Genomic DNA, 22,124 nt, shown 5'->3' on the forward strand with positions numbered 1-22,124 from the left:
TAGGTGTAATGAAAGGCACAGGCAAAAGTTACAGATGTTGTCAGTCTGAAACATTAGCAGAAAGAGACCAAATTAATTCATCCTCTCTCAGACTGCTGTTACAGGGTTACTAGTGCTTTTGCTTTTTCTCCATCGACTACTGTGGAGCAAGCCAGGTGATATTTTCTAATGCTTTTTTTAACTTCTTGATAGCTAAAATCTGGAAAAACATATCTTTTAAAGATTGCATTTCTTGGTGAAGTGTTTCTGGAACTGTCTGATCAATCCTCCATATTTTATCATATAAAAGTTTTTTTCTAAGACATGTAGTCACTTGCCTTCATATATTTAATCAAAAAAAAAAAAAGCTAAGCAAATTCTTGTACTTAGGTACAAGATCATGTGTGCATCTCAGCACAGGTGAAGACTGATTGATATTAATAATGCCAGATCATATCAGATCATATTCCTCTTTCCTTAATAATCTTGAGTCATTTAAGCAGTAATATATATGAGACAGAGAAATGCAATGAGTCTTCAAATGTTTTGAGTTTATCTGTTTCTTCACTTCCATTGCTTTTGATTGTTTCCAAGAGAACATACTTAGGAAATGTAGGTTTATGGCGCCAAATTAACTTTGATGGTAATTCTACTAAAAGTACCGGAAATTGTTTCAACAGGTTGAGAAATCACACTGCTGAAAGGTGAGCTCCACAGTTCTGTTTGTTGAGAAATTAAAAAAATATCCAGTTATCATTTTGAGGCAACCCTTGATGTTGCTGACCTATATTTATTTATTTATTTATGTATTTTTCCTTTCTCAAACCCAGCTTTTAATCAAAAATTATGCCAGACTATTCCTAACTGAAGGCTGACAGTAGATGACATGGTGTGCGATCATAGAGTATGTAGCCTTCGACTCGGGTAGTATCCATACATTTATAATGCCTCATTCAACTCCTGCTCTCGGTTCTTCTCCAGAGGAGCCTGACATCTGAATTCCCGTTTGGCAGTCTCAGGAGACAAAAAAAACAAGAGCTGAAAAGGTCATAGAGACTTGAGTTCTCCTGCTTCCCTAAAAGGTCAGGCACAGGGATGGGACCATAATAAATAAATAAATAAATAAATAAACAAGCAAACAAATAAATATCTTTACTTTGCCTTCCTTACCAGAAATGTGGAAAACCAGATCTACAACTTGCTAAAGTGTCCTGGGAAGATCCTTTTCAAGCATTGTCCCGGTTGTGTAACCTGATTGATGTACTTTGAACAGGATGTCTCTGGCATGTTGTGGGTCTCTGGGAAAACACTTTTGACCAGTAATGGCAAGAAACTGATATTTGACCCCTTCAATGAACCCTGCTTCTTGAATAAGGCAGTTGAGAATGGCTTTGAAATTCTTTGAATTCAAAAGGTGAAGATCACAGAGAGTAAGGGTCACGTTTTTATAAGTATTTAAAATGATATCTTAGTGGCTTTATGAACGAACAAAAATGGCTTCTGTTCTTTAAACATAGTGAAAGGAAATGGGAGCTAAACAGTAACCCATACAGAAATTATTTTGTGTTTCTACCTGTATCATGAAGTCGAGTGCTTCATAGACATTTGGGCACAGGAATAGAATCATGCAGAGGGAAGTAAAGAACTGGGACCTAAAAGTCTTATTATTTTCTGAACTACTATGTTATTTTAAAGGGAGAGAGAAGAAGAGTATAAAAGGAAAAAGAGGAAAAAAAAAAAGTTGAAATTAATCTCCTCTGGTGAAAGGAATTCATATTAATTCAAATACTGAATATTTCTTTTTTTTTTCTTTCTCTTTTTTTTTTTTTTTTCCTCCTGATTTACATCTTTTTAGACTTTTTAATCTATACTGTGCGTGGTACTCCTATTTATTTTCTCTCCACCATCTTATTTGTATTGGCTTATTCTTTCCTTTTCCTCTTGTGTGCTCTTACTCACTGAAGGAAGACCATAAGTGGACAGCTTGAAGAAGTGGCTTTAGAAATAATGTTAAATCCAAAGGTGAGGTTAAGAACTGGTGTTTGCAGTGAATAGCAGTACAAGCAAATCCTTGGTACAGAGTGACAAAAGAAGATTCTCAAACAGTTGTTTTCCTTTTTTCCCAGGATGTGTTCAGTCTTGCTAGGCTGAGGTTGAGCCAGATGCTTTTCCTTGTACGCATACTGGCAGATTGCAAGTGGGGTTGGAAATGTCAGTGTAAGGCAGCGAAGCTCATCAGCATATTTCTGGCAGGAATACTCGAGTGCTTCTCCATCCTTCCAACCGATCATCTGTAAGCAAACAGTAATAATCCAGGGCTGAGTCCACAGTCTTGATGAAACACAAATTCATCACTGGTGGAGTTATATCTTTCTAATAATGAAGTAGCCAAAACCTGAAAAAATCAATTAATGTTAATATATTTGGCTCTGCAAGCAGATATGAATCCCAGCATTTAGCCAAGCTGTATGTGACTTTTGAGTAAAATAGAGAATGAAGAAAACAAGAAATGAGAGCTCCGTGCCGTGCTGGTGTGCCAATCCATGTCAATCTGGTGAGAGTTGCAGCAGGTCTGACAGGTCCACAGATGCAAGATAATCTGAGCCATGAAAATGCTGTGTATTAACGGGAACTCTGACACCAGCCTTCTTCCTCTTCCAGTCTGATGGGAGTTCAACTCCTCGTTCTTCTTCCCCTTGTGATGGTGGACACTAGGAAGGGCATCTATAGTTTTAGTCTTTTAACCTATAACATTTAGAACCTTGTAGGTCAAATGACACCTCTTGGTTCTCTCCAGAAGCCACTGTGGAACGAAGTCTGACCCAGGGTATGTCTCATTTCTGTGCTTGTAACTGAACTTCAAACTTCAATAGTGTTTAAGAGACTTTTGGATAATGCTCTCATTAATATGCTTTAATTTTTGGTTAGCCCCAATGTGATTAGGCAGTTGCACTGGATGATCTCTGAAGGTCCCTTCCAACTGAACCACTTTACTCTACTCTACTCTACTCTACTCTACTCTACTCTACTCTACTCTACTCTACTCTACTCTACTCTACTCTACTCTACTCTACTCTACTCTACTCTACTCTACCCTACTCTACCCTACTCTACTGTAAACCACAGACAGACCACTACAGAGTTTTGTCAAATTCTTTTCCACAACTGAATTCAGCAGTAGTGGATACAGTTCTCACTGTCAGGGACATTATTGCCTATATAACAGGAGTGCTTTGCAACTACAGCAGAAATACAAGTGCTTTTGCAACTCTGGCTATCAGACTGGTAACGTCTCAGTTAACAGTGCTAATAGTGCTAGCAGTGAGGATGAGCCGCACCCCATCCATTCAGGGTAGTATTCATCTGATATATCTTTAGTGATCTTAGGACTTGTCCCACTGCTTTTGGCATTCCAAAAGGGAGGTGAGTACAGGAAAATGAATCCCAGATTCTCTTTTTTTACTCAGAGGAGAGTGAGTCAGTAACACTGACGAAGTTTAGGACATGATTAGTTTCATCCTAAAGAAGGTGCCTCTTTCAGGTTCAATGAATCATATTCCTACCCCCACTGGATTCCTTGACTAATTCTCAACTGCTATAGTATGGACATCACAGAGATACTGGGTTGTAGCTAGCTAAAATTAGAAGGGTGAATTCCATTCAAGTTGCCTACAAGTCAGCTAATGGAAATACTTGTGAATAGTTTGCCCAAGTGTGCATCCCAGAGTGTGAATAATCCTTTCCCAGGGATTATTATATCCTTTCCCAGGATAAATGTCTGAATAAAGTGAGGAGCCATTTACTATCTGCCTGTCATAGCATTGGCTAGACGGCTTAATCTTAGGCAGCAAAGGTTAGTTGAGATGAATGGGGTCCTGAAACACGTATCATCACACACCTGTATTTAGAAAAGGCTGTCAGCACTGATGGCACTAAAACCTCAATGTCCAGTCCTAGGACCCTTTCTCCACTGATTCTCAGATAGAAAAAGGATTCAGCTAGGATCCTTCCAGTATTAAAATTCAACCTGCCATTAGGGCACACATCTGGGCCTCAGAGACATTCATAGTGACAGGGACTTTGGGAAGATGAAGGATCTCATCCAGGGCCCACTTTCCCATTGTGCTAGGCACGGTAGAAATACCAGGCCATCATGATGGAAGCGGTCCCCTCCTATGCTTTTCCATATCATGCCTTGAAGAAAACAATCCTTCTTGCATTCATTCATTCACTCATTCATCCATTAATTCACTCATTTTCTCATATGGAAAAAAAAAAAAAAAAAGAAAGAAGAAAAAAAATAGACTCCATCCTTGTTATAAGAGTGTGTATGTGTTGCTTTTTTTTTTCTTTTTCAATGTTACTGTCACCACAGCAAGAGCAAGAGCCAGACTCATCAATTTCTCACTGGCCAGTAAATGCAAATGCCTTGTGATTATTACCACTCTGCACCAGATTTCTGCCACTGACCTTTAATGGGAAAATTCCTTAACCCACTTTCCAAATCCCTGAATCATCTTGAACCCAGAGAGTAACAGTTAATAAAGCACTTGGCAAGTTTCACATTGTTTTTAGCTGACCTGTATTTTGACTTATTACATGATTCGCAGAGCAAAGAAAACCCATGGGTAACACTTCTTCCTAATGCTGAGCACTGTGAGATGGCACTTGAGAATAACACTGAAGTACCCCTGATTTACACCTGTATAAAAGTTCAAAGAAAGAAGAAAATGAGAAAAGGAAGGAGGGGAAGACAAAGAAATGCAGGGAGGGAGAGGAACAGGAACAGAAAAAAAAAAAAAAAAAAAAAAAAGGGGGGAAAAGAGAGAGAAAGGGAAAGAGAGGGAGGGAGAAATTGGAAAAGGGGAAGGGAAGGGAAGGGAAGGGAAGGGAAGGGAAGGGAAGGGAAGGGAAGGGAAGGGAAGGGAAGGGAAGGGAAGGGAAGGGAAGGGAAGGGAAGGGAAGGGAAGGGAAGGGAAGGGAAGGGAAGGGAAGGGAAGGGAAGGGAAGGGAAGGGAAGGGAAGGGAAGGGAAGGGAAGGGAAGGGAAGGGAAGGGAAGGGAAGGGAAGGGAAGGGAAGGGGAGGGGAGGGAAGGGGAGGGAAGGGAAGGGAAGGGAAGGGAAGGTTCAGCCATTTCAGTATGGGTTGACTGCATACATAAGCTTGTAAGAGCAAGACCAATTTTGGCAGACTGAGCTATGCTGTTTTCTTGGGATCTTATATTACAGGGGACATTAAACTCATTTACCTTAAAAAACAAGTGACCCACAGAATCATGGATTTGCAGACTGGTTGAGGTTGAAATTTCCCTTCATGCTGGAAGACCAGCACCCAAATAACTTCTGTGAAAAGGTACTGTAGTTGGTTAACAGGTACATACGGGCAATAAAGATGCTGCCTAGAGAGTACAAAGGCATTTTAAGTGTTTCTGCTAGTTAGGATCATCTGCACAAGTGTAAAAATAAGACCGAAGAATAATTACTGACTCAAAGTATGTCTTTGTTTTCATTTATTTAATATTTTTCCCAAGCTGAAATTTGCTGTCAGTGTCATAACTATACTCTACTCCTTACAGTTAGTGCAGCAGTGAGAGCACTGCTAGCTTTGCACTTACAGTGATACAACTGCTAATGCTGCTAGCTGGCATTTTCATGCTTCCAGGCTCAGCTGAAATGACAATGTTGGAAAGACAGTGTGAAAGAGAAAGAAGAAAGTTGACAGCTCCTTGTACAAATAGGACATTGGTTGACATAATGTTGTTCCAAAATCAGTCACCTGGACTTGATTTGCAAACTTGCAAGAAGCTGCTGGTTGCCCGACTTTTGCCGCAAAAAGTGGTTTGATTTGGTACCTCTGGGTTTAATGTCTTGAACAAAGCTGGGCAGATACCATTGGTAAAACAAAACCAAAACCAAAACAAACAATCAAAAAACATTGCAAGGCTTAGCTTCAACTGGGAGAAGAATTAGAGCTGAAGAACAGAAATGTGTCTAAGGGGAATCTGGTTCTATTATTTGCAGCTGTAAATACACATACAATACGCACAGGGAGAAACAAACACTTTCTATGGCTGAATGGAAGAAGACCAAGAGTGAACCATGCCCCAGCAGATTTCACTTGGTTTGTACAGTCATTAAAAAAAAAAAAAAAGTGTGGTATTTTGGTATTTTATTTCTCTAGAGTCTCTTGTTTGCCTGTCCTTGTTCTTTACATGGCCTCATTTAAATATCCAGGGATGAAGATCTTCCTTCTGAGAGCCACTTTCAGCTCCGTGGCTGAATACAGGCTGTTTTTCCTTCCATTTAGCCACCTGAGCATGAAGACTTACCTCATGACAAGGTACCTGTCCAAGAACAAATTACCCTCTGGAAGATCCAGCCTTCTTCTGGCCACTAGCATCCAGCTGTGATAAGACTGTTAGTTGAGAAACCACAGGTGAGGTGAACTGTATGCTACATGATCCATCACAAAACCATAACCAGAACTTGAGATCCCACTTGCAAGGCCACTGATGTATATTCTGACCACTGAAGCTCTCCAAAGATCATTCTTTATCTGGTAGGTGAGCTGCTTTCATCAAGAGCAACAAGTCACAGATACTGCACGATACAAGTGAAGGCATGAGTGGTTCTTGCTATAAAAAGTGGCTGCTATTGGTTGAATAGTTTGTTATTCCTTTGATATAAACTGTGACTTCTCCCACACATGGAAAGACAATTTTTCAGTGATGTTTTCCTTAAAGAAGCTTGAAATATTCTCTCCTTTTTTTTTTTTTTTTCATTTTTTTTTTCCCTTAATATTTATTTATTTATTTGTTTGTTTATTTATTTATTTTCTGAAAGGATTTCTAAACAAGCTTTAGAAGTTTCTTTCTCCAGCAGTGAGATAGGAGACAGCTGTGGTGGGATGGATAAAGAGATGGAAGTGGGAAACAGGAAAGGCTTCTGTAGTTTGTGAAACCTTTTTGATTTCTCTTTTCCAAAGCAACTGCTGCAACACCAATAAATCCTGGGAGGCTTTGGGATCAGTCCAGGTGTGGCTGAGAGAGCGAGTAAGAGTTATCAAAGTGAGCTGGGGTTTTGTTCAACCGAAGAACCTAAAATGTGATGAAAGCATTTGAGTAGGGAACCCTCAGAGTTGGTGTACGTTCAACCAGGAAACAGCCATCAGCAGGCGGTGAGGGTAATGGCCTGCCCTTGCATAAAGGCATGTTATAATGCTGACCCAGATCATTTCCTCTGGCCTCGTAATGAGAAAGGAAATGGACAGCCAGGGCACAGCAGGGGAAGTATTAAACCGAGGGTGGATGCATAGTAGAGAAAGCTTCATCAATAATCCGTGCCAAGGAATGTGAGCTGCCTCCTGGCCCAGCAGGAAGACAGAGAGGTGGCCATGGCTTTGCTCAGGAGGAGAACTGTGGCAATGAGCAGCCCTGGGTGCCCAGACCCCAAATCCATCCACATCACCCATGTGTCTGCAAGAAACAGTTGACAAACCCTACAGGAGCCTTCAGGGTCTCTGCTACGGGGTGGACTAGTTCACCCCCTCATTTCTCAGAGTAGCAACTGCTGATTCAAAATCCATCTATCTGCATGTTCTGCTTGCCAGGGTGTAAACGTGTCAGCCCTCAGCAGTGCTGAGCAGACGTAAATCATCTGTGTGGGAGAAGGCTGGGAGGGAATGGGGGACCTTGTGGGGCAGAAGTGCAGGTGAGCAATGAGGGATTTGTTTTTGCTTAGCTGGAAATTAAAATTGTTCCCTGTCTTGCTACTGTCTTGCAGGGACCTCTCTACCCTCAGGGCTGCAGCATCCCCATTTGGGAAATACTGAGGTCAATAATTTCACTCGCTTATCTTGCCACACCAAATAAGTGCTTCCAAAATCCCAAACTAAACGGCTCTAGCTACACTGATGTCAGCAACTGGAAGTGGGAGGCACAAAAAGAGCTGGGACCTTCAGGCAACTGTCTCCTTCATAGGTTGGGAACGATTAAACTGCACATTTAATTGCTTTGATATATATTTGTTTTACATGAATGCAAGATCCAGCTAATCTAATTGGCTTATTCGCTCCAAAGTTGCTAACAATGGACCCTAAACTGTACATAAATGACCGTTAAATTATTAGCTATCAGAAAGATCTGCAATTGGATTTTGAATGTGAAATAAAATGAGGGCTCAGAGAGGCAATTATTATTTTTTATTTTTGTATTTTATTTTTTTTAAGCAGCCTTATTATCTCTACAAGAGCTTTGTTCAGGAGACAAGCGTTCCCATTAGAAAATCAATAACAGAGCTTCTGTGATAGCAGCAGTAACCTGTCTGCTTTCAATTAGTGTTTGGGAGAGGTTGATCCTCTTCCCTGAGACTGTCACTTGCTAACGCCAGTGGAATTTTGTGCATATTTATTGTCTGGAGAAGTTTGAACTCTTGGCAGTAAAATTTTGGGGACTGAGGATAATTTCTTAATTTTATTTTTTTCTACTGACACCAGCTGGTGTTGCAGTGGGCCACAGGCACAGCTGATGGCTGCAGACAGAAATGGGAAAACCTCTGACCAATACAACCTCTCGTATTGGTCCTTGGGCAGCAACAGTGATAGAATTATGTGAATTGGGCAGTCCCATTGTTGTTTTTTTTTGTCCCTGTTTTCTTGGACTACTGAAGATCCTTGAGACCTCAAGAGTCATTAAAGGGGTTTCTGAGCAATGCAGTAGTGAGGAAAAGAGGTTTGTAGTCTGCTTCCCTCACAGTTTGAGCAGGAACTCTGTTGCATCTTGACAGAAGACTGATCTTTAGAGATGGTGCTTTTAATTTAAAATCAAATATTTATACATCACCTAAAACACTGAAATGATTTGATATGAGATGGAAATTCTGGTTTCTACAGTCAAAACAGAGGAAGACCTGAAAAAGTATCTTCAGTCCCAGTCACCTTTGGTTGGCCAACTCCATCTCTCCTGCCTTTCAGGATGCAGCTGAAGCTGGAAAGGGTTATTGGGATGCTCAAAGTGGGAACCCACATTTGTGGGTTATTCGGTAAGAAGGCACAGCAAGCAGTAAATGAGGGAGGGAGATAACACCCAAGATGGGGACGCAGGATCAGTCTGGTGTTTTACAGGCACCATTTTGTGGGATGTAAATCCCAGTTATATTTCTCTTCTTTTCTCACCTCCTTGACAAGCTCTGCCAGTATTCCAAGGCCATCTACCCTTGGTGGTACCTTATTATCTCTCCTCTCCTTGGTCTTGTCTCACAGGTTGTCCCCATGGGTAGCCTTTATCTTGTCTACCCTGGTGCAACCTTCAACTGGTCAACACTACAGCTCCAGGGAAGGTGACTCAACCACTTCCCATGACCATCTCTGCTGTCTCACTCTGTAAACTTTAGGGTGAATTCAGCACGACCACCAGAAAGATTAGGAAACACTTCTTGTCTGGCCTTGTCTCAGTAGCAAATGGGAATATTTTGCACGTGTAAGAGGAGTATACACTGGTTTTCATCAAATGACAAAAACTGGCTGGCAGCAGATCCACTGATGGAGTTGCTGCTTTTTCAAGTGTCTCCTCAACTTTTAAAGGAAGAAACAAACCCAAAGCAGAATGGTACAGAAACAAGAAACGGTATGTAAGGACAAGATATATGCCTGATGTAACACTGGCTACAGGCAGGGGCTTGGTCTAAGTGATGTGGAGAGCAACACAGAAAATCAGTTCTTCATGACGGTGACTCAATGCATACTAACAGAGTTAGTCTGTGACAGTCACCCTCCAGAAGAGGTCAACCTCTTTCAGTTGACCACAGAGTGACACCTGGTGAGTAATTCTCATGAGATATTTAGATCTTCAGATAAAGAACTCATTAACGATCCCATGGCTGGTGGTTTGCTCAAAACTTTGGTTCTGCACCTCTCTTTCCATAAGAAAAATCAAAGCCTTCTTTCCCTGACACGTGTTACTGCTTGGTTGTTGACATGAAAGTCTTCTATCCTCCAGTGCCTGTCACTGAACAGATGTTTATGAGAAGGGTGTATCAATATACTTTCAAGGAAAGTTTAAAAGTAGAGTTCTGACAAGATTAATTTTCTACTTCAGACAATGTCTCATCTATTAGAGATTCTTTAATACTTAATTATTAACCTGCATTATTAATGAATACTTTTGGATTCATGGATTCACATTATAATAATGCATACCCCTAAAGTTACAATGTGTCTGACAATTACAGAAATATGCAAAATTCATTAAAGTGTAGAAGTTAATACCAAATTTCTGACTGGGTGTATTTTGCAACCTACTAGAAGTTACTTTTCACTGTGATTTTAGGCAGTTTCAGAGCAAGTGGTTTCATTATTGAATGCCATCTTGATCTGCTGGTGACTTAAAGGTGTACCTAGGATAAGGGGACAGCTTTTCTGAAGTGGAGGTCTGTATTTTCAGCTACCCAGGCCCAAAGTTCATTATTTTGATTCTTGCTATAAGGCAGTCAAAAATTTGCAGCTGAAAGAATTTTGTTGGAAAAAGTAAAATCCAAACTGATGTGATTTTTTTGACAAGGAGGTTGTTTTTTTATTGTTGTTCTTTGTTTGTTTGTTTTTTAATCTACAGAAAGAGAAAACACTCAAACAAGCAAATCAAAACATTTCACTTTGATTTGTTTCTAAACAAGATGCTTTTAAAAAAATGGAATGATGTTCCATTTATTATTTTTTTTTCCTACAGTGCTGAGAAAACATGTTACAAATCTTGAAAACAACATGAAGAAGTTTATTGTGGGTGGAAGACAACATTCTTTTAAACTCAGATATGCTGGGCTTGTTAGTCTGTTTGTTTGCTTTCCATTTTCAGTTAGCCGACTTTTTTTTGGTTATTTCAGGTCTGTCTCCAACTTATTTATTTGCTTACATTGCAGAATTGGCAGCAAAATGAAAAACCAGTTATTCCCAGATCTCTGTTTAGCAAACAGCTTGTCACTGTCTGTGCCTAGGGGTGTCCAGAAATTGCTCTAGATCTCCAGATAACATTTTACTATAATTGAGAATAAGTAACATACATAATAGAATTAACAACAGAGCAATAGTCATGATAATAGTAATGACAGGTTTGAGCAGTTTGGGATTAGTGATGATCACTGTGTTTTCCACACTGGGTATGAGTGAATGAAGCCCCGACCCAATGTCTTTCTGAGACAGCCTCTTTCAGACTCTCCACTTTGGTTGAATTTTGCACACTGTTCCCCCTTAAAAATATGAAACCTCTCTGTGACCTAGCAGTGGTTGACTATGGAGTGTCCAGCAGTGCCCTTCATTGGCCTCTGATGCCTTTGCTCTAGACTTATGTCCCCAAGTCTAGAGCAAAGACCATGAAAGGGTTCTTTTCCAGGGAAGCCAAGTAGAAACTGCTCTGTCAGCCAAGCAAGGAGCAGCTGCTGCTGAGCTTGTCTCAGCCGAGGAATCACGTTCCCCTGTATATGAGCATTGCAGACGATTTCCAAGCTCAGTCTTTTGTTTCTTTTACTGCATTGCAACAGCCAGATCATGGTTCCTATAGATGAGATGGAGATGATCCTAATGTTGAAATGGTTTCATCCATTAGCATGCAGACAGGAGGTAGGCAATGAGTCTAAGTCTTGCAGGGATGTGATGAACCATTTCTTGGGCTTCTGCTGCATCACAGCCATTGACTAACAACCTTCTGGACTGAGAGAAACCTCTGCATTCAGCCAGAGGAACTTTCAGCTATGCCAAGACATCACCAATAAAGTCAGCTGAGAAGGATGTCGGGACTTTAATTTCTGTTACATAACACAAACATCCTCAAAATGCATGAAGCTATGTCTCTTGGACAAAACCTTTTTATTCTGATTTTTGTGAAGAAGAATGTTTGGAACTGACTTCTTGAAATCAATGCTGCAACTGGATCAGATTGGGTTGGTGCTGGAGCCTGAGTTTTGATCTGAAGCTGAGTAGTTTGGTATGCTGAACATGCTTCTTCTGGAACAGCGCCTGCAGGGGTATGGCAGCACCTTCTGCAACTTCATTTGTCTGTGCTACAGTGCCTGACAAACAACAGCATCTTTACTTAACTAAAAGACAGAATCCATCACAGCATCTATGCATGCTCACCCCCCAGTGAGAATAACAAGGGAGTTTAAGAGAAGTAACAATCTCTTTTTCCTCCTTCCCTGTGGGCAGGAGATATAACTGGCTTAGTCTGATGTAGCTTTGATTTGCTTTCTATTTTTGTGTTTCTTTCTTTGAACAAGCAGCTAGAGATGCCTAGGACCGGGAAACAGACTGCACCAGAGACTTAGTCCCTTTTGAAATAGCTAATTATTCATCTCCCAGCTTGTTGGTAAGCTTTTTGCTGCAGCGTCTCACTATTGTGGAGGCTTTCCCGTGATTCCTTGGGCTGGTGTTCGCAGCTTGCAAGAGTGAGCCACCTGTGGCCCTACCACTGTCTGCCTGAACCAGCTTGTCATAGTTTGTCTCTCCCTGATACTCCTAGTGTCTAACTAGTCTGGTATTTTCTTTTAGCTTTTCAGTGCTGGAGATATTTCCATTGGGAGCCCAATGCTCTTCATGTGCTTCACAGTTGCATTTAGCTTGAAAATATCTGACTACTTGTAGGAAACATTCCCCTTTGCAAATATCAACTATGCTGACAAAGAGAGACACTGCAGATCGCTACTTTAAAAAAAAAAAAAAAAAAAAAAGTGGTTTGTGACATAGTGGTATGCTTGCTTAAAATGTCTTTTGAGCTCAAGTTGATTTGAGCCGTCATCTGGTTCATTGATCAACCCTCCTTTTTAAAAGACAGCCTTTTGTAAGTAAATGCTAGAGCCAACTATTTTCCCTCCTGCATAAGAAGGGCTGCGTGAGATCCCAGCTTTCTGTAACCAGAAGCCTTCATGCTTTCCATGCTGGAAGTCACAAGCAGATCACTTTTTAATAAGCACTGGTCTATTTCCTCTTCGTGGGTTTGTCTAAATCTGTGTCAAGGGAGAGCCATCCACTCTGGAATAGGGGGAAGGTGAGCAAGTCTGAGACTAAACCCATCACCTCTCAGTTGTGTAAGGTTCATATGCCAATATGAGCAAATTTGCTCAAAGGTCTTGCTTGTGTGCACAAGTGAGAATATTGCTACTGCAAGACCATGGAAGGTGTTTGCAGATTTTCTTTTTTTTAATATATATATATATATATATATATATATATTTTTTTTTTTTTCTATGCTGGGCAGCATAGATGATCAAATTTACACTGCAAAAGGATGGAATAAAAATATACCTGCTCTGAAGACAAAGGTCTCAGCTTTTCTGGTTTCATCAGCTTCTCCATTAGTGACCAACAGGACATGCAGGACATGGTCAAAATTACAAAGGTTCTGAGCTCTCCTTGAGGGCAGCAGCAAATTCAGGAGACAAGTTATGTGCTATTAAAATCAGGAATTAATATCTGATTTTATGTCATGCCTTTTCCCTCCTTCAGAAGATCTTTAAGTAAGGCAAGGAAAATAGAAAGGTCTCTGCCCCCAGCCATTTACAATGCCAGTGTTTTACTCTCTTGACTAGCTTCCACAGTTTGCCATGCCTGCAGAAGAGTGACAATTGTACCCTGAGACCAAATATTTCAGTAACAAGAGGACAAACATGGTGACTGAGTTTTCCATATAGATTGAAATACATCAGCTGTCTAAACAAAAGGAAACCAGATTTAGGGTTTGAATAATCAGCTGTATTGAGTAGGATGTTCCCAGTCTCTTCCAATATTTCAAGTCAATCCTACACTCCTAGAGATTTGCTGATTTTGTGCTTTATAACATCCCTGGGGATCTTTACTCTTATTTTACCAACCATTTTCCAAGCTCCCAGGCCTTCTGTGGCAGAATTGCCTTGGAGTCAGCGATAAAGTGTGGAGGAGTCGAAGGAAAACCTTCGTGCCTGGGACAAAACCTCCTGACAAGAGTGTGCCCATGTGCCTGCACACTTCTGGTTCAGAAAATTAAATTTGTGTCTGCCAAAAGGTTGTAAAACATTTGTATGCCCCTTGATATGGGTCATATTTCTTGCTCCCTACTCCAAGTAAATTAAAACGAACTCTGCTTTGCTTTCTCATGTTTCCAGCACCATCGGGTACCTCAGCGTGGGCTTCAGCCTGTTCTATTGATGCCAGTGGATCCCTGCTGATTCCCATCAGTTGTTGATCCACTCCCCATCTTCAGGCACTCTCTGTAGTCCTCTGTGACCTTTGTGTGGTGAAGAATGGGAAGACAGGGAAGGAAATTAGGAAAATCTATCTGTAAATGTGGGCTTTGATGTAAGAAAACAATCCTATTAGAAAGAATAAAATAAAAACAAACTAGCAAACACAGTTCATTATATATTAAATGAGCCTCTAAATAGCAAAATCTTCTTCGAAGGAAATGTGGAACATGGATATCACTTATGAAGAAGGAAAGTACAAATACAGTCTGCAAGTTGGCTTTTTTTAATTACATTGCCCAGTCTGACCAAGGTGAGGTAGGACTGGGGCTACAGCTGGGACTGGAAATGGCCCCAGGGTCATCTGCTCCATCCCCACGCTCCTGGACCATAGTTGTTCTTGCTCCCTTAATCTCCTTAGGCCCAAAGCAGATAAGCAGCTTTTCCCTGCATAAATGACACGTTAGGGGTTCTTATGTTCCCTTCAGATTGTCTTCCAAATTTTCCAGTGGTCTCCAAGCTCTGTATCTAGGCACAAAACAGCTCTATAACCAGAGGAGATGGTTTCTATTATCTATGGTTTCCCCTTAGGTGGGGAGGGAATTGCTGGGGAGAGGGTGAAGGTACTTCGGTGCTGGTGGTCTTTCTTTCCATTAAAACATGTAAAGAAAATAATAAGTTTCACTTAAACTGCAGCATTGGCATTCATTTCTGGAAGTACAGTGGAATAGAAAACTTGAGACACACACACACAAAACAAAACAAAACAAAACAAAACAAACAAAACAAAACAAAACAAAACAAAAAACCAAACAGGCAGAGAAAAAAATAAGGAAAAACACAAAACTGAATTGCTTGTATATTTTGAGCTTAATATGACTCGATTTTGTCCCTTAAGCTTATTTAAGCATTTAATTTTGTTCTCTTGTTCTGTCCCTGAGTATATATGGATTGCAGGGAGGTTTAAGTTTAACAGGACAGAAGAAAGTTCTCCGTAATTGAAACAGGCTTTATGCTCAAGTCACGATGTTATATTCAAACCTCAGAGGGAGAGAAACACATTCTTTCTGTTTCTAGTGACTTATTTTCAGATTAAAGGAAACAGCTGCAAGAAGGGAGAAAAGTCACTCTTCTCTAGGTGAGAGCCAAGAACACGACAGTAGCTGAATTCTGTTCAAAGGGAATCATCTTAAAACTTTGGGATGGGAATACTGCAAAGGAAAGACTAATGCAGTGTCATGGTAAGATTCTGGGGAAGAGGAGGGTAAAACATTCATTCAGTGCAATAATTCTCACAGATTTTTACAGTGAAACTGAGCCTGTGAAATTATGGACTCCGTTCCCTCCTGTGATGCAAACTTCCCTACGAGCTGGGACGAAACGTTTATTTGCTGTGCACTGCTCTTCTCCCTCAGTACTCTGGGATGAAGGAATTGCCGTGCTCTAGAGGGCTGTTTTGAAACTGAATTTGGCTAACTTGGCACTGTTAATAAAACGGGGTACTGACAAGTGCCTTCATCTGGTCTCTGAGATGAAAGCCCTAGAAAAAATCAATGAAGGGTGTGGGTAAATTCTCAAATAGCACTTAGCCATCAAAAAGTAAAAGAAATCACAAGTCATTACATTTAGAAGTAGTGTTGCACTTGGAGAAGCTTTGAACTTTTTTTCTGCAACCCTCTACAGAGTATTTATGAACACATGTGGCATCAGGGGGTGAATTGTACACTGGTACCCAGTGGCTCAATGTGGCTCAAAGAGGCTTGTTCCAACCGACCTCGGTGATCGATTTCAGGATACAAGGATAAGCTGTCTGGTAAATGGCTTCTCCATTATCATAAAGCAGATGCTTTCCAGCATACATTATAATTGGATCTGAGAAAACACAAACAAACACAAAGGTTATGGGCCTGACTTTGGGTGAGTCCTTTATTTAGTCTTATGGTTGTTATTTTTCTTTCCTTATTCAGGAATAACCCAACCTTACCTTGAAGGACTTCCAAAGTAAATTCACTATACTTTTTGGGGATCAACCTCATATTTCAGCATGCAGAAGATATATTTCTGTCAAATAAATCTATGTGAAAATCACAGGTTTTCATTCAGGGAAGCACTAAAGAAACAGGTCCTGAAAGGTGCTGAACACACGTCAGCTCCACTGCTTTCTGTGGAAGCCTCAAAGCACTTCACCTGGCAAGAATTAGACTTTGGAGCTGATTTGAATTATTTGAATCTGAAAAATTAGGCTGGAAATACATTGTTTTGGAAATTTTTGGTTGCTTATCTCTTCGGATATCAATGAAAAACTGATCCTTGTATGTAAGCTGAGATGTAGCCCCTGGATGCTGGGAACATGGGGGTCAAGGAGGTGACCTACTGGCTAGCTGGGGTTGCTTACAAATGGCTGGTGAAGATGTCATTCCACCAGCTATGGGGTTCATTGCTATGGGGAAATTTGAATGTGGAAGCAGTGAGTATTCCCACATATTTTTGTCCTCGTCAAAGATTTTATATAACTTTGGATGTAAGACTCATTGCCTCTGTTGAAAGGACAGAGAAGTCAGGAGTTTGCTGCAACTCTGTTGGATGCAAATCCTCATGCAAGTTGGATGCAGATCTGATGCAAAACTGGAGCTTACACACTATGGCCAGGAAGTTTACAAGCATCCTTACAAGTGGCTTCAATGGATAAGGTTCCTTTGCTCTGTAGCTTCCATACACCAAATACCCAGCAGGAAAAGAAACTTACAACAAGCTGCATATCTCTCCAATTGGGTTGTTGGCTAGAAATGACAGTTTATTGAAATTAGACCATTTTTTTGGAAAAAGAAGTTGGGTTTTTTTGTTTGTTTGTTTGTTTGTTTGTTTTTTACTATGAGCAGGAGAAAAAAAAAAGTGTGTTAGTATTTTTGTAAGAAATAAATATTATTACCTTAAAACTATTTTGCTTTTTGAAATCCATACTCTTGAGTGTAAAGCAAAAATAATTAAAGATATATATGTAAAAGAGAGAGAAAGTAGCAAGATGAGTTGCCATGCACTTTTTATGCCTTTCATAACCATCAGTTTGTGAAAGCAATCTGGGGATTTTGAGTTTGTTTCAAATTTTTGTGACAGACAGTTTAGACTTCCAAAACTTTTTCCAGTGTGGGTAATTCACTTCCTTTTCACCTCGTCAGGTATCATCCCTGTGAAAGGGGACACCCAATCATGTATAACAGAAGGATTTTACATTTCAAGCTCTGCTTGCTATCCAGGCAAGAAGGCTCTTCTTGCTGTGTATTTCCCCTTTTCCATTTGATTTAGGAGTTCTCATTCAGAGTGCGTTGTAACTACAAGAAAATGAAATTCTCTTGCTTTCTGCTAAAATAAGGAGATTTACTCGGGGAAACAACTCCGTAAATACTACGTACTGCCATCTATGGCTCTATTTAGGAAACACATTCGCAAGGCGAGCTCTGCACACGAAGCTGCTTTTTCCAGCACCCGATGAACCTATTGTGTTAACCACTGTTTTAAAAACCTGGCCAGCCCTCTCCAATAGCTATTGTGGGAAAAGGCTGCGTAATTATTATTGCCATTGTTATTTTTAGAGGGCGTTCAGCGCTTTTCCTCTCGTGAATCCGATTTCCAAACAAGGATAAGGAAGAGATGGGAACTTGTTAGAGAGATTCCCTTTATGTGACCATTTGGGATGCTCTGGTTTGACTTCCCTGCCAATAGCGTCACTCCGTGCCCCACCGTAATGCAGGCAGAGATAATGCAGCTCCCTCTAGGACAAACATCTTCAATGTTTTAGCAGCTTCCCACTCGTTAGAATAATCTCTATCTCTTTTTCTTTCTTCTTCTTCTTCTTCTTTTTTTTTTTTTTCTTTTTCCTCTCTGTCTCTCTCTTTTTTTTTTTTTTTTCCTCTTTTCTGTTTTTATTCTCAGACCTGCAATTCTCAGTCTCTGACTTATGGATGCCCACCAGCTTTTGACCTTGCCACAGGAGTCTTCAGAAGACCCCTGTGGGATTTCCGTAGACATCTGGGAACAGAAAACCTGAGATATCTCAAAAGCAAAAGGAAGGAAAGGAGGTAGGAGCTGGGACAGATCGTGGTGGTTGGTGCTAGAGTGGGAAGGCAGCAGGAGGACTCTACCACCCTCTCCTCTCCACGTCTTCCCTTGGGAAGAGAAACACAGAGATGGGGATGAGAAAAGATCAGGATCATTGCAAAGCTCTAGGGGAGAAAAAGGAAGCTGGGAGCATCCAGATTTGGGGATGGGACCCCCCCATCACTGCTTCCTGCCACCTGCCTCAGCTTCACAAGTGTTTTCAGAAGGACATCTCCTCTCCCCTGGGAGGTCAAGGGTTTTGGGACCCCAGTGGCAGCTTGGCTTCCTCACCAGCAGTTCAGACACTAAGCTGAGCTCCACACCCACGGACACATCCATGCCTTTGGGCTCCACGAAGTTGTCCTTTGGCCCTGGTGTGCAAAGCAAATTGGGTAGAGGAGAGGACTGCAGCTAGGATTTCCCCATATTGTAACTTGGGAAGCCAGGACTGCTGACCTGCCTCACTTTGCAACTCTATAATGTATTTATTTATTTACTTTAAATATTTTTTCATCCTAGTTACCATCTGTGCTTGCCACTGGCAGGGAATGCTTAGGAATGTTGTTCATGCTCACGTCACAACACATCAAACCTATCAATCACAGCCTTCCCTAAATACAACGAAGATAACTCTGGTTGGTCTTGGCTGCTTCTCTTTCCTCACATGGTCCTAGCAAGGTCCATACATACATGGGAAGCAGAGGGGACAGTCACTAATACAAAATTGTCTTTAAATCTCAGTGCATCCCAGCGCTGTGAGCTCAGTGGTTCCATTTAGGGACAACTTTGGGAGCTATGGGGACTGGTGAGGGGAAAAAACCCTGCTAATACAACTTCTTCATTCCCTTCCATGGCATGGTTGTTTTTCCAAGCCTGCTCTCCAACTGGGAGCAAACAGAGGTCTAGAGGATACACCTGCTGGCACACTCCTTGGGAAGAAATTCCCCGATGAAAGAGGGTTTTTCCAAGAGATGCTCCTTGCCTTCCCTCTCCCTTCTTTGCCCAGGTCTCAATGATTCTGGTGTTGCTGATGGCAAGCTGAAACCCATAGCTTTGCAGCAAGGAGATATCTCTGTGCATCCAGGGATTGGGCTGTGTAAGGCCAATATCTTTCATTCCAGACTGTTTTATTTTTTTTTACACCAAGTGTGAATTAGACCCTACAAAAAGTGAATTTGACCCAGGTGTAAATTTGACCCTAATGTTCTCAGTGTAAAGGAACATTAAAGTAATTCTCAGACCTCTCCAAAATGTTTGCTTGGAGGAAGACTGCTATGGAAGAGACCATTCTCCCCAAGGATGACATCTGAGGTATGACAATGGGATGGAGGAAGGGCTCACGGGCTCAGGTTTGGTGACACCTGATGAGCTGAGAGCAACTGCTACCCTGCTGATGGATTTCCATGCCCTGCAGCAGTGAGTTTCACAGATCCCAGCACATTTTTATACAGCTATTTCCTCTTCATCACTTCAAAAGTATCCAAAACCAAAGAGACCAAATGAGGGATAATATTTGGTTACTGCAGGCAGTCACAAGCCCCAGCTCCTCACGTGCACCACTCACTGCTGCAGCTTACCCCCAGTTCTCCCTAGGGGGTACACGATGAGAAACAGGCCATCAGCCCTTTATTTTCTACATTTTTAAATCCTGGGTCATGTTCCTGCTCCTGTTTAATTTTGTCTGTGACACTTTCTAGTATTTTTTTTTCCTTGTGCTGAGCTTCTTTACCCTACAACACAGGAGAGATCTGAGCAGCTCAGCAGGTGAGTGCCCCCATGTGCCCCTCCACCCAAAGGCATGGCCAAGATGCCCCATAGGGCTCACAAATACTGTGCATGGGATCCTTTTGCCACCCCCACCCTGCACATTTCCCATAGAAGTGTTCTGCTCCCCGTTGTGCCACTGGGGAAGAAGAAGAGGAGGAGAAACCTCCGGGGTGTGCACCCCGTAGGAGAAACCTCTGGAGGTGCACAGGAGCCTTCCTGGATGAAACCAACCAAACTCCCGAAAGGCTGGAGAGCGAAAGGGAGAGATTTCCATTCTGTGCATGCACCGTGCTAATCCAGCATAGCCGCCTGTCGGCTGAAAACAAGCATTTCAGGCCCCAGCTGCCCCTCTGCTCCAGTCCCTGCTTAACTGGAGATGTCACAGATGCCTTTGGCCAGCAGTGCTGCAGTGCTGGCTGGGGACGGGGAAAGGCTGGCTCACCAGGGTTTGCTGCTCAGCTCCCTGAGATGAACGATTTTCTCTTTTTTTCTCCTGTCCCCTGAAGTTTTTTAGGGGGATGAAAGGGGTTTGGAGATGTGGAAATGGAAGTGAAAGGGCTGGATGTGGTGAAGGGAAGGGAGGAAAGGGGCAGAAGGCCACGGGCTGGGGATGGAGGCAGGAGGGAGGAGGAGAGAGATGCCCCTGGGGTGGCCCTGAAGAGGGGACCGGGGTCCTCATCACCTTCCTTGGAGCAGAAAGAGAAGGAGATGGGGCCAGGATCATTTCCTCTGCCCCATGAGGCAGGTCTGTGCCCCTCCACTTACAGAGGGAGGTGGCATCAGCAAGGCAAGGGGCTGCTTTCCTCCTTGTGGAGCAGGAAGGGTTAAAGGCAAGGGGCATGTCCTGGAGTCTGGCAGGATGCTGGAGTCCCCCTGCCCTCCCCCTGCTCTCTCTCCCCTCCATCCCTTCCTCCCCCTCCTCCTCCTCCTCCTCCCCCCCCCCTTCATTAAGCTTCTCATTACCGGGGACCTCCCCCTGGCTGCACACCCGGAGGCAGCACCTTCACCCCAAAGCCTCCGGGATGCAGCAGGGACCTCTCCCCAAATCCCACGTCCCCCTTTCCTCCATCTGCTCAACCTCTCTCTTCCCCCCCCACACCCCAGCCCAAACCCACCCTGGGGTGTTGCACTGGGGCGAGACCCCCCCCAGTCCCTGCACAGGCTGTGCGATGATGGATCTGGTGTGGGGGGAAAGAGGCTAGGAAAGCAGTTTAAAAAAATAATAATAATTAAAAAATAATAATAATAACGTAAGAAAGGGTTAATTGCAGTCTCTGTGCCTTGCCTGGGCAAACAGTGGTGCAAATCCACGACCAGGCAGGGCTGCATGGGGAGCTCCAACCCCTGTCCTCCTGCAGGGCTGGGGGGGGAAGAAAAGGGGATCTGGTGGTGGGGAAGGGGGGATCCGATGCCCCGGGGGTTCCCCGCCATCCTGTCCCCTGTCCCAGGCTGTCAGCAGTGCCTGGGGGGTGAGGGACCCCTCAGCAGCCCCCCCCTTCACATCCCCATCACCTAGGTGGCAGCGAGCTGGGTCCCTGCGCATCCCTCTGCGGGCACCTCTCCCATGCAGAACCCCTGTAGGATTTGGGGAAGGAGGGGAGAGGGGGGCAGAGCCCCTATTGCCCCCTTTTCCCCAGCCCCCCCCACAACCACCCCGGCTCCCTCTTCACCTCCTGGCTCCCCGCTTAGGGCTAAGCTGTCCCGGGGAGGCTGTGCTGCCCGGCTGCCAACGCGCTCCGGCTCTCGCTGGCTCCTCTGCTCCATCCATCCATCCATCCATCCATCCATCCATCCATCCATCCATCCATCCATCCATGCAACCATCCATCCATCCATCCATCCTTCCTTCCTTCCATCCTTCCTCTCCTCCTATAGGCTAGCAGAGCGTGCCCGATGCGATACGGTGGCAGTTCGGGTCCTTGCCTATAGCTGCCTGTTTTACAAAGCTCCGATCTGTGCGTGTGCGTGTGGATGTGTGTGTGCATTTTATCCCTCCCTCCCATCCCTCCCTCCCTCCCTCTCTCTCTCTCTCTCTCTCTCTCTCACTCTAATGTGTGATCTGGAAAGCTTATAAAAGCCTG

The 22,124-nt window shown here is 42.8% G+C and overlaps 1 long non-coding RNA gene across 1 annotated transcript; it reads right to left on the reverse strand.

The window, feature by feature from the left end:
- Nucleotides 1-10,221: 10,221 nt before the first annotated feature.
- On the reverse strand, nt 10,222-22,009 carry LOC137851544 (uncharacterized). The gene is made up of 3 exons (XR_011093275.1): nt 21,714-22,009; nt 14,117-14,225; nt 10,222-12,036 (listed from the first exon to the last, which is right to left on the reverse strand). It is a non-coding gene; the product is annotated as an uncharacterized lncRNA (long non-coding RNA).
- Nucleotides 22,010-22,124: the final 115 nt, after the last annotated feature.

The sequence above is a fragment of the Anas acuta genome, chromosome 2 (genome assembly GCF_963932015.1).
Source record: "Anas acuta chromosome 2, bAnaAcu1.1, whole genome shotgun sequence".
Lineage (NCBI taxonomy): Eukaryota > Metazoa > Chordata > Aves > Anseriformes > Anatidae > Anas > Anas acuta.